A 10,379-nucleotide genomic window follows, 5' to 3' on the forward strand; every position below is an offset into this window, starting at 1 on the left:
ATCACATCTGATTTTTTCTCTAAACAACTTTCTTGATATATTGCGTACTTGAATTTTTGACACTTGGCGTCAGATGTTTAATGTTTTTGATGTCAGTCTAGTTTAATTTTACAGTCTGATTGCTTTAGTTCAGACAAAGCCCTGGGTTTCACAACATGGCATGTACCCTACTTGGCCCCCATCCTGTTTGAATTGTTTTAGGCTTGACAACCCGCTGCATCACTGATTCCTCCTCCCTCCCTCTCTCAGGTACTCAGTTACTGTCTGATTGGCACTGAGCACCAGGGCGTTTTGGCAGGCTCTGCCAAGCTGTGTGACAGCGTGATGCAGGCTAACCACCAGGTCTGATCATGACCTTGAGAGACACAAACACACAGACAGGGAAAAAGACAAAGGCATTCCATCGAGCATGTGTGGTTAATGTCTTGGTTTAGATGAGTTTTCCCCTAATCAGTCTAGTATTTGTCAAAACACATTACTGATTTTAATGAGTGTTAACATAAAAGATGTTATTAGGAGCTCACACATTTCTCAAATTAGGGCCTTGAAATTGTGACAGAGACGAATTTCACGAGAGAGAGAGTTTGATAAAATATAAAATAGACTGGTTACACGCGTACAGCAGCAGAGCAGTGGGAAAAATGGTAATAAAAGCCCTAACTGAGCATAACTGTGTGACTGTTAATGACAGTGTGGTAATAAAAGTGTGATTACATGATTTTATAGGGACACTGACTCTAATAATACGGTTTACTTGTGACAATTAGATAATGTAGTTGAATATTTAAATTGAAATATTAAAAGTATATTTTCCAATTAATAAAGCAGATTGCTCATTTCATTAGTGGAACACTTAACAGGGTGAGCAGATACAATAACCATTTAATGCTTGTAGTGTTGTAATGAATTGCATTGCATCAGTCACGGGAACTCATGAATAACAGCACAGTCAAGAAAGTTGTCCCCTGATAATGTTCAGGATCAGGCTGCTGATAAGGTCAGTGTGACAAAAGTTTCCTGGAAGGTACGGATTGCCTGGAAATGTATGTAGGTGTATTCATGTTTCAACAATATTCTTGTTTATGTTATGTTATGTTTTATAAATTAACAGTGCATTACAACATTACATAACATTGCATAACATTGTATAACTTGTGTATGTGAACTAAATGTAAGTTAGAGTTATTTTAATTCTAACGAATTATTCTGTTCCGTGACCTCACAGGTGATGTCACAGTTAAGGTATTGTAGGCTACTCTTTTGATCTCATCATGATGTCATTGCTTTGTAGTTCACAAATAGACTTTGGAAAGATAATATGAAGAAGCTGGAGATGCACCAGCTCACTTAGGTGGGATGCTGCAGACCCACAAACACACACACACACACACACACACACACACACACACACACACACACCTGTGGTGAAGGTCTGCAGCATTACATCAACTTGAGAACAAGTTAGTCAGCAATGATCGCCAATTTACCACTTGACCTAAATGGGAGCAATAATCAAGGAAGAACCTGAAGAAGTGGAAGAAGAGGTATCAGAAGAGAAAGACAACACTGAACATGATGACAATTATGTTTCACCTGAGGAAGAAGTATCCCCTGAAGAGGTAGAGGGAGGCAACATGTGTACAGCAACAAGTGGCGTGAAAGGAAACACACAGACGTACAGGCATACCTGGGTCTGGTGATTCTTGCTAGTGTATACAGATCCAGCAAAGAAGCTACTGAGAGTTTCTGGCATGCATGTTGCAAACAAGATAAACTTGTTGCTATACAAGATGCTGATGTGACTGTGGATGAACACCTCGTCCATTCCAGAGGTGGCTGTACCTTCGAACAGTATATGCCAACTGCGCCAGGTGAATATAGCATGATGTTCTGGGTAGCATGTGATGCCACGACCAGCTAAGCATCGAACATGCAAATATATACTGGCAAACCTGCTGATGGACAACCAGAAAAAAACAAAAAAAAAACAGGGCAAGCATGTGGTACCTGAGATGACAGAGCTTCCTTACATCACATAACCGCTGAAAAGAAAGCTGATCATGGTGGGAACAGTGAGGAAAAACAAACCTGAGCTTCCCCCTGCACTTCTGATGGCAAGAGACAGGGCTCAGTTCTCATCACAGTTTGCTTTCACCGAGACACATGCTCTGGTTTCCTACTGCCCCTAAAAAAAGGAAGTAGCATGGTTCTGATGAGCTCTCTGCACTGGGATGATGCTGTAAGCACCAAGGAAGACAAAACACCCCAAATCATCCTGGACTACAACCAGAACAAAGAGGGAGTTGACAACCTTGACAGGTTACCAGTGAATACACTTATAAAACAAAGACAGCCTGTTGGTCCTTGGTGGTCTTTTTCAACATACTCAACACGTCTGCATACAACTCATTCGTACTGTGGAGTGAAATCGAAGCAGTTCCACAGAAGGAGGCTGTTCCTAGAGGAGCTTGGGAGAGGACTGGTGACACCTCTTATCAAACCACACCAGGTTCTTCCCCGCACACCAGCCTCTGTCAGCTTGGTTGTGGAGGTCCAGCACGATGGAAGCTCGACCTCTGCAGCCACTCCCCCACACCCAACTACCAATACTGATCAATCACCCCCACGGAAGAGGTGCCGATTCTGTGCTGCCAAAACAAAAATGAAGTGCCAAAGATGCAACACATTCATTTGCAAAAAAAAAGACACCGTTACAACCACACACTGCCACTCAATGACCAGTGAAGGAACATTCACACAGAGACTCATGCATACACACACGCACACCCACACAAAATTTGTTTTGAATTTATAATCCAAATGAAGTGAAAATGTTCTGATGAGCTCAAGTTTTGAAAAGATGAAACTAAAGTTTAAAATCGCATCAGTCCATTTTGACCTTGAGATATTCTGGCTAATATTTGACATATACCGGTCTATGATAATCCAAGATAACTTCTCTGCTCATTTTACCACAAAAATCAGTATTAAAACATCATGCAAATAAGTTCTATTGATCATGAATTCCAAAAAGAAGCGAGTGAAATGAAGTTGACTAAAAAGATATAAAACAGAATTGGCTGATAATTTATTTTTTTTATGTTTTCTAAATCATTAAACTATGAAAAAAGTACCAGGTACTATCCATAACTTTTGACAATGAAAAAGACGTGACTTGAGTCTAGCTGAGCTGTACTATGCAGTGGAAATTAAAACAGTTCTCCTTTACTCCAAATCCCAAATCGTATTAATGTTTGCTTTAAGGTAATCAATACATGTGCTAATACATTTCATAATTTAAAGATGACTGATGAACGTTGCAAGTGGAATCTGTCTTGTTTGTGTTTCTCCTCATCTCAGCACTCCAACAAAACAGGATGTCATCATTCATTGTTTTCCAAGCATCAAATAAAGGTTGAAGGAAAAAACAAACACGGAATGACCTTCTAAAGCTAATTCCTTCCATAACTTTAGTTATGCAGAACTGAAATCAATCTGCCCAGCAATCCACCTTGCAGATAACTCTGCAGCAGAGGAGAAAAAAACCTTAACTAATCTTTGTCAGACCTACAGTGTTTGACCCAGGATTCAGTTTGAGATAGCTGGCCCCTTAGTTTTACCCACTGCTGAACTTTTCATAAAACTCCGAATTTAAGTCTTAATTTAGACACTCATGGTTCAACTAAAGTCTTGGTAGACTAAACCTTCAGTCAAGAGATCCACCCCTTTACCACCCTTTAATCCCTGACAGTATATGTCAGCATATGTCTTTTTTCATCAAATGAAAGGAGATTTATCTCCTGCATGGGAATGTACAGTATAATTTTTTAAAGTTTGCTCTGAAAACTTTGCTGTTTTCAGTAGTCTCACAGTATATGATGATGAGCACATATATATTGATATATGTTCACTGACAGCAGAGACAGACTAGCATGATAAATGTAAATACCTCTTTGAAAAAGTCCAAATCTGTCAACTGTCTCACAGACACATAATGTGTGAAGCCAAGGCTAAATGTGTACACGTGAAAATTTCCATTTATGCTGAGAAGCAAGCTGAATCTGATCGTGGGTGTGTGATTGGAAAACCTAATTCCACAGAAGTGACCAAGTCTGAAGAAGAAAGGGGCCTAAATCTGGTTTGACCATTGAACAATTTATGGTAATTAGACATGGAAAAGACAAAATAGTTATTATGACCATCTAATTAGTCATTTAGTATAATATGGTAGTTATTAATGCATGATCCGGTGGCTTTGTAAATGGTTTGTTTTTTTTCCATCTTTCAGTTTTATTGAAAAAATTAAAATCACCAAATTTGGAGATTAGTGTTTTGTACAGGACAGTGACATCATGTTTTCGTCCTGTCCTCACCAGAAAAACATCTGAATAGGTCATCTGGACAAACAGCATTTTACAAACCACATTTGTGTTTATTGCTAAGCAGCAACCTTTGGTGGCCGTAGTAATCATAAGACAGAAGTATAAAGAATGAGGAAGTCAATGTAGGAAGGAGGACGGGTTTCAAGCACAAACTAATTTAAGTGGCTGCCTATCTCACTGCCTGCCAAACTCTATTAACATTTTGCGCAATTTAACAGTTATAAACATCTTTACCTACTACAAGTTTATAAGTGATTTCCTACAAATCATAAACAGACACCTGGTTATTCAGCAAATATCCAGCATTAATTTGAAGTCTGATTAATGTGAAACAGACATAGAAAACAGTTATTCCAGTCCAGCGTGTAAATTTCAAAGGAGAACACCTGGCTGTAGCACCCATGTTAAATGAAGCAAGTATTTCAATGTAACATGTGTCCTTCATCTCTGATGATACATCATGGTCATTTTATGATTTATTACAGTAAATATATTACAGGTTTCTCCTTTATATAAGATTAAAACTTTGCACTTTGATTTCAGCTTTGATAAGATTTCACATATGATTCAAATCAAATTAAATTGGCATATTAAGGCAACATCTGGGTCACAGCAGCATTGTTTTTACTTTTAATTGCTAAATATTTTTTTTAAAACAAAATGTGGCACTGAAGAACAAACACGGTGGTGCTAGATAAACCTGCTGTGGAACTTGACTGTCCTTTACCACAGATGCTACACTATCATAACAAAGAGGCACTCAGTACAACAAAGAGGCCCCAGCTAAGCCATATAGCCGTGATCGTATAGTGGTTAGTACTCTGTGTTGTGGCCGCAGCAACCCCGGTTCGAATCCGGGTCACGGCAGGATTGTTAAGTTGTTTTTCCAATGTGTCGGTGGTTTAACATTGTCCAGCTTCTGCTTTAGTAAACATAGTTTGAGTCTGGACAGGCCAAGATAATTTTCCTGTGTCAGGCCACATATTTTGTGACTCGAACAATCATTTGACCTGCCTTCTCAACACTTGTACAATTGTACAACAATGTACTTGTCTGTCCTTGCCAATACTCCTCCACATACTGCATACCAAAGTACATTTACAATGGCAAACAGCCCAGCAAAAGGTCTTTGGCCTTTTGGCATGTGCTAAAAGGTCTCTAAACTCAGGCCTCAACAATAAGGGATGCCCTCTTGCCAGGATAAGTAAAATGCCACATGGGGCTAGTCAGTCTAGCACAAACACATTGTTTCACAGTTACCAAGTCCATCTCTGAGGATGGAGAATTGTCCTGCCATTTTGATATGCAAGAGTCTTTGTTTCTTTCTATCTAACACATACTGTGGCCTTGTTCTGATTCATTTACTTAAAGATTAAGTGACAAATATTTGCAACAGTTTGTGCAGGGGCGACAGAATGACTTTGGGCAAGTAGATCTCTGACCTAATGTCAAACCTTGCAAGTGAAGGAGAACAATAATGTTGAACCCTGGAACCTTTTAGCCAGCCAGAGTCATCATGAAATGGTTTTTGTTCTTACTGTTACATGCTAAATATTGCTCTTTGAAAAACAAAATTTGGTCCTGAAGAACATACACAGCAGTGCTAGATAAACCTGCTGTGGATCTAGACTGTCTTTTACCACATATTCTACGTTATCACAACAGAGGCACTCACTACAATCCAGTCAGTCCCTAAGTCAGTCAGTCCCTCAGTCCCTAAACCATATAGCCGTGATCATATAGTGGTTAGTACTCTGCGCTGTGGCCGCAGCAACCCCGGTTCGAATCCGGGTCAGGGCAGAATTGGCTGGCTATTCTTCTTAAACACTGCCTGGCCAAAAAAAGTCACACACACTCTGTTAATATTTCGTTAGACGAAAATTGGTTTAGCTTTGATTAGGTCATGCATTTGCCATGGCATTGTTTCGATAACCCTATGCAATGTCACAACATTTATTTCTGTCCAGAGTTGCATTAATTTTTCGCTAAGATCTTGTGTTGATGATGGGAGAGTTGGACCACTGCATAAAGTTTTCTCCAGCACATCTCGAAGGTTCTCAGTGAGGTTAAGGTCTGGACTCTGTGGTCTCCAATCCATGTGTGAAAATGATGTCTCCTGCTCCCTGAACCACTCTTTCACTATTTGAGCCTGATGAATCCTGGCATTGTCATCTTGGAATATGCCCGTGTCATCAGGGAAGAAAAAATCCACTGATAGAAAAACCTGCTCATTCAGTATATTCAGGTAGTGAGCTGACCATTTTTGGTTATATAACGTTGCTGAACTTTGACCTGACCAACTGAAGCAACCCCAGATCATAAGACTGCCCCCACAAACTTATATGGTAGGCACCTGGCATGATGGGTGCATCACTTCATCTGCCTCTCTTCTTACCCTGATGCACCCATCACTCTGAAACAAGGTGAATCTGGACTCATCAGACCACATGACCTTTGTCCATTGCTCCAGAGTCCAATCTTTATGCTCCCGAGAAAATTGTAGCCTTTTCTTCCAGATAGCCTCACTGATAAGTGGTTTTCTTAAGGCTACACAGCTGTTTAGTCCCAGTCCCTTTATTATATATAAAATGACTTTGGGCAAGTAGATCTCTGACCTAATGTCAGAACTTGCAAGTGAAGGGGAACAATAACGTTGAACCCTGGAAACTTTTAGTCAGCCAGAGTCATCATGAAACTGTTCTTGTTCTCACTGTTACATGCTAAATATCGCTCTTTGAAAAACAAAATTTGGTCCTGAAGAACATACACAGCAGGAGGCCCTCCTTAAGCCATATGGCTGTGATCGTATAGTGGTTAGTACTCTGCGTTGTGGCCGCAGCAACCCCGGTTCGAATCCGGGTCACGGCAGGATCGTTAAGCTGTTTTTCCAGTGTGTTGGCGGTTTAACATTGTCCAGCTTCTGCTTTAATATACATAGTTTGAGTGTGACCGCCCAAGCTAATTTTTCTGTGTCAGGCCCCATATTTTGTGACTCGACCAATCATTTGACCTGCCTTCTCAACACTTGTACAATAATGTACAAGACCACAGCTTCTTGCACATCGTGCTGGGACAAGCAAGCTGTTCCCAGAAAACACTGTGTAGTACTAGTGGTGTAATGGATAAAGTGACTGTTTATGGATCAGAAGATTCTAGGTCCAACTCCTGCCTAGCTTGATGTATACTTTAACATGTAAATTAGTTATCTTGTTGTCCATCTCCACATATTGTTTATTAAAGTCCATTTCCAACTGCAAAGAACCCAATTTCAGCTGTCAGGCAGCAATGTTATGTTTTGACTGCTCTGTTTCATATGTCCACTTGGGGCCGCAAGTGATCAACAACTGAATCAATTTGAAATCTTGTTTCAGCTAGGGACAGCATATGTGGATGGCATGTTAATGTTGATGGAACTTTGCAAATCTCTGCTGGTTACACCTGGCACATGTGATAGCATTGCAGTAGGTGCTTCACCAACTTTTTCCTAGTGGGGTCTGTACTCTATTGAGTGTACTTTTCACTTTTATATTGAGTACAGAAATTTATGGTCACCAGTGGATGAAACCTCATGACTTTGTTGATCTTTTCATCTTTTCGGTTAGTGACACCAGCTGGTTGCTTAGCCGGTGCCCTACAGCTACAGCATGGGTTAGTAAAAGACCCATTCAAAAATTTTAAGGACAAAACATTCATGGTCCTCAGCTGATGTATCCTAATAACATCGACTCTAGTGCCACCATGGTTTTGAGTCATATGTCATAGTAACTACTAAAAGGATTTACATGAAATTCAATACAGATTTTCATATTCCTCTTGGGATGAATTGCAAAGTTCCTCTTACCTTTTATGTATAGCATAGCATAGTGTATATATAGTGTTCCATTTATCACATTCCATATTTCATCATATTTCAGCATTTGACTTGGTTGCATATGTGACTGGATGAGCCACAAAGAAGTACACAAAGTACACTACTGAAGTCTTTAGGGGAAAGATGAATGAAAGAGAGAGAGAACCAGGGAGAGAGGGAGAAAGAGGGAGGGAGGGAGATGATCCTCAGCCAAACTAAGAGTCACCCTGAGGTAAAGAAAGTAAGAGACACAAATAGAGAAAGAAGCAAGAAGACAGCAAGATGAAAGAGAGAGAAGCAGGCATGTGGAGAGATTGAGAGACAGAGAGAGAGAGACACACACACACACACACACACACACACACACACACACACACAGTCAAAGAGAGAGGCAGAGAGCTTTTGAAGGCTGGATAGATTGCTTTGAGGTGAGGATTGAAGAGACGATGGCTTTTAGCTGCGAGGGAGGCAGCCCAAGAGGTCTGCCCCAGAATCAGCCTGTCTGAACTCAACTGTCAGCCAGTGAAGGATTACAGCAGGCCAGGTCACAGAGAGCACACGCTGCTACAGCGCAGAACAGAAGGGACTTAAAGCGTAACAATAATGATAATAATCATACTAATAACCTATATACCAGTAATAGTAATCAAAAATCACTACCATTGATTTAAAACTCTGCTGCCTGAATGTTGATGAGGACCAGATAAAATCTCATTTTGACATTGATTTTTAAAGTCCATATGGTCCTACACCAGGCTACTGTCTGTCTATCTACCAAACTGAAAAAAACTTCTAATGTATGAACCTAAATGTCCCCTCAAGTCATCTGTCACTGGCCTGTGAAGGGACAGTTCACCCCAAAATCAAAAACACATATTTTTCCTTTGGCCTGTAGTACTATTTATCATTCTAGACTTTTTTTTTTGCTGTGAGTTGCAGACTTTTAGGAGGAGATACTGACCATAGAGATGTCAGGCTTTTTCTCCATTATAATGGGACTAGATGTCTCTCATATGGTGCATTGAGAATGTTGTGCTCAAAGCACCAAGAAATACATTTGAAAAATTTGAACAATCAAACTCAGTGCTTCTTTGTTGTCAGCAGTTTCATGTCAGAACGACTTTCTTTCTGAAGAAGAATATACCGGAACTACTTTCTTATCTGCTAGGAAAAAAAAGAAAAAAAACACCAGTTTTGAATTTTTCAAATATATTTTTGATATGTTGAGCACCACAACCTGAGTGCCATTTAGTCCCATTATATTGGAGACACAGTAGACATCTGTATGGCCAATATCTTCAAAACTGTCCAACTCATATCAATAAAATCTAGATTAATACAGGCTAGGGGAAATCTGTATTTCTGATTTGGGAGTCCCTTTAAATTGGCCTGAAATGCAGAACAGTGTGGGACAGCTTTTAGCTTTCATGCTCTTGGGCCATTAACCTGCCAGATGATCTGAGCAACAGAAATTATGGCAATCTTTAAATTGAAATTGACACAGAAATATTTTTTATCTATTCATTTTAGAATTGCAGTCTCATATATCTTTATATTTTCCTGCACTTTACCTCAAAGTTTGCATGCATTAGTCTTCCATTTTTCAGATGTCTTAGTAGTTTGTAAGTTGCATGTTAAGTACTCAGAACGATACTTACCTTTATGAAAAGTGCTTTATAATTAAAATCTGAGTGATGGAGCTTCTGTGCTGGTACTCTAATCTGTTTCTTTGAAATGGGGGTGTATTGACTGTCGGAAGTGGTGAACTCTGGCTGTCTGAGAGGCAGGGGCAAAAAAAAATAAGGGCACCAGCTGTATGCCATGGTGCACCAGCGCACCAAAAGTTGTGATGCACTTGATGCACCACATTTTGTCCACTGGAACGGTACGCTAGAGGGCACTTTATCACAAATTATTAATTTAAGGGCACCCCAGAGGGCACTTTACCATGTTTTATCTGCTTTAGGGGCTTATTTTTGCTGCGTTTTCTTGAACATGGGGGCAGAATAAGAGACAAAATGCTAAAGCTGTACATGACACGAGGGGTGGGCAATACTGCAAAATCTGATTTAAATCCAATACCAAGTAATTTGAGATCAGGTCAATATTGATACCAATACTTTTTATCATTAAAAGCGGCTTTTGTA

At 39.9% G+C, this 10,379-nt stretch overlaps 2 non-coding genes across 2 annotated transcripts; both read left to right on the forward strand.

Moving 5' to 3' along the window:
* The first annotated feature begins 5,177 nt into the window (after window positions 1-5,177).
* Window positions 5,178-5,249, forward strand: trnah-gug (transfer RNA histidin (anticodon GUG)). Its single transcript has one exon. It is a non-coding gene; the product is annotated as a tRNA-His (tRNA).
* Window positions 5,250-7,178: 1,929 nt separating this feature from the next.
* trnah-gug (transfer RNA histidin (anticodon GUG)) lies at window positions 7,179-7,250 on the forward strand. Its single transcript has one exon. It is a non-coding gene; the product is annotated as a tRNA-His (tRNA).
* Window positions 7,251-10,379: the final 3,129 nt, after the last annotated feature.

Source organism: Lutjanus erythropterus, chromosome 5 (genome assembly GCF_056507025.1).
Source record: "Lutjanus erythropterus isolate fLutEry1 chromosome 5, fLutEry1.hap2, whole genome shotgun sequence".
In the NCBI taxonomy this organism is placed as follows: Eukaryota; Metazoa; Chordata; class Actinopteri; order Lutjaniformes; family Lutjanidae; genus Lutjanus; species Lutjanus erythropterus.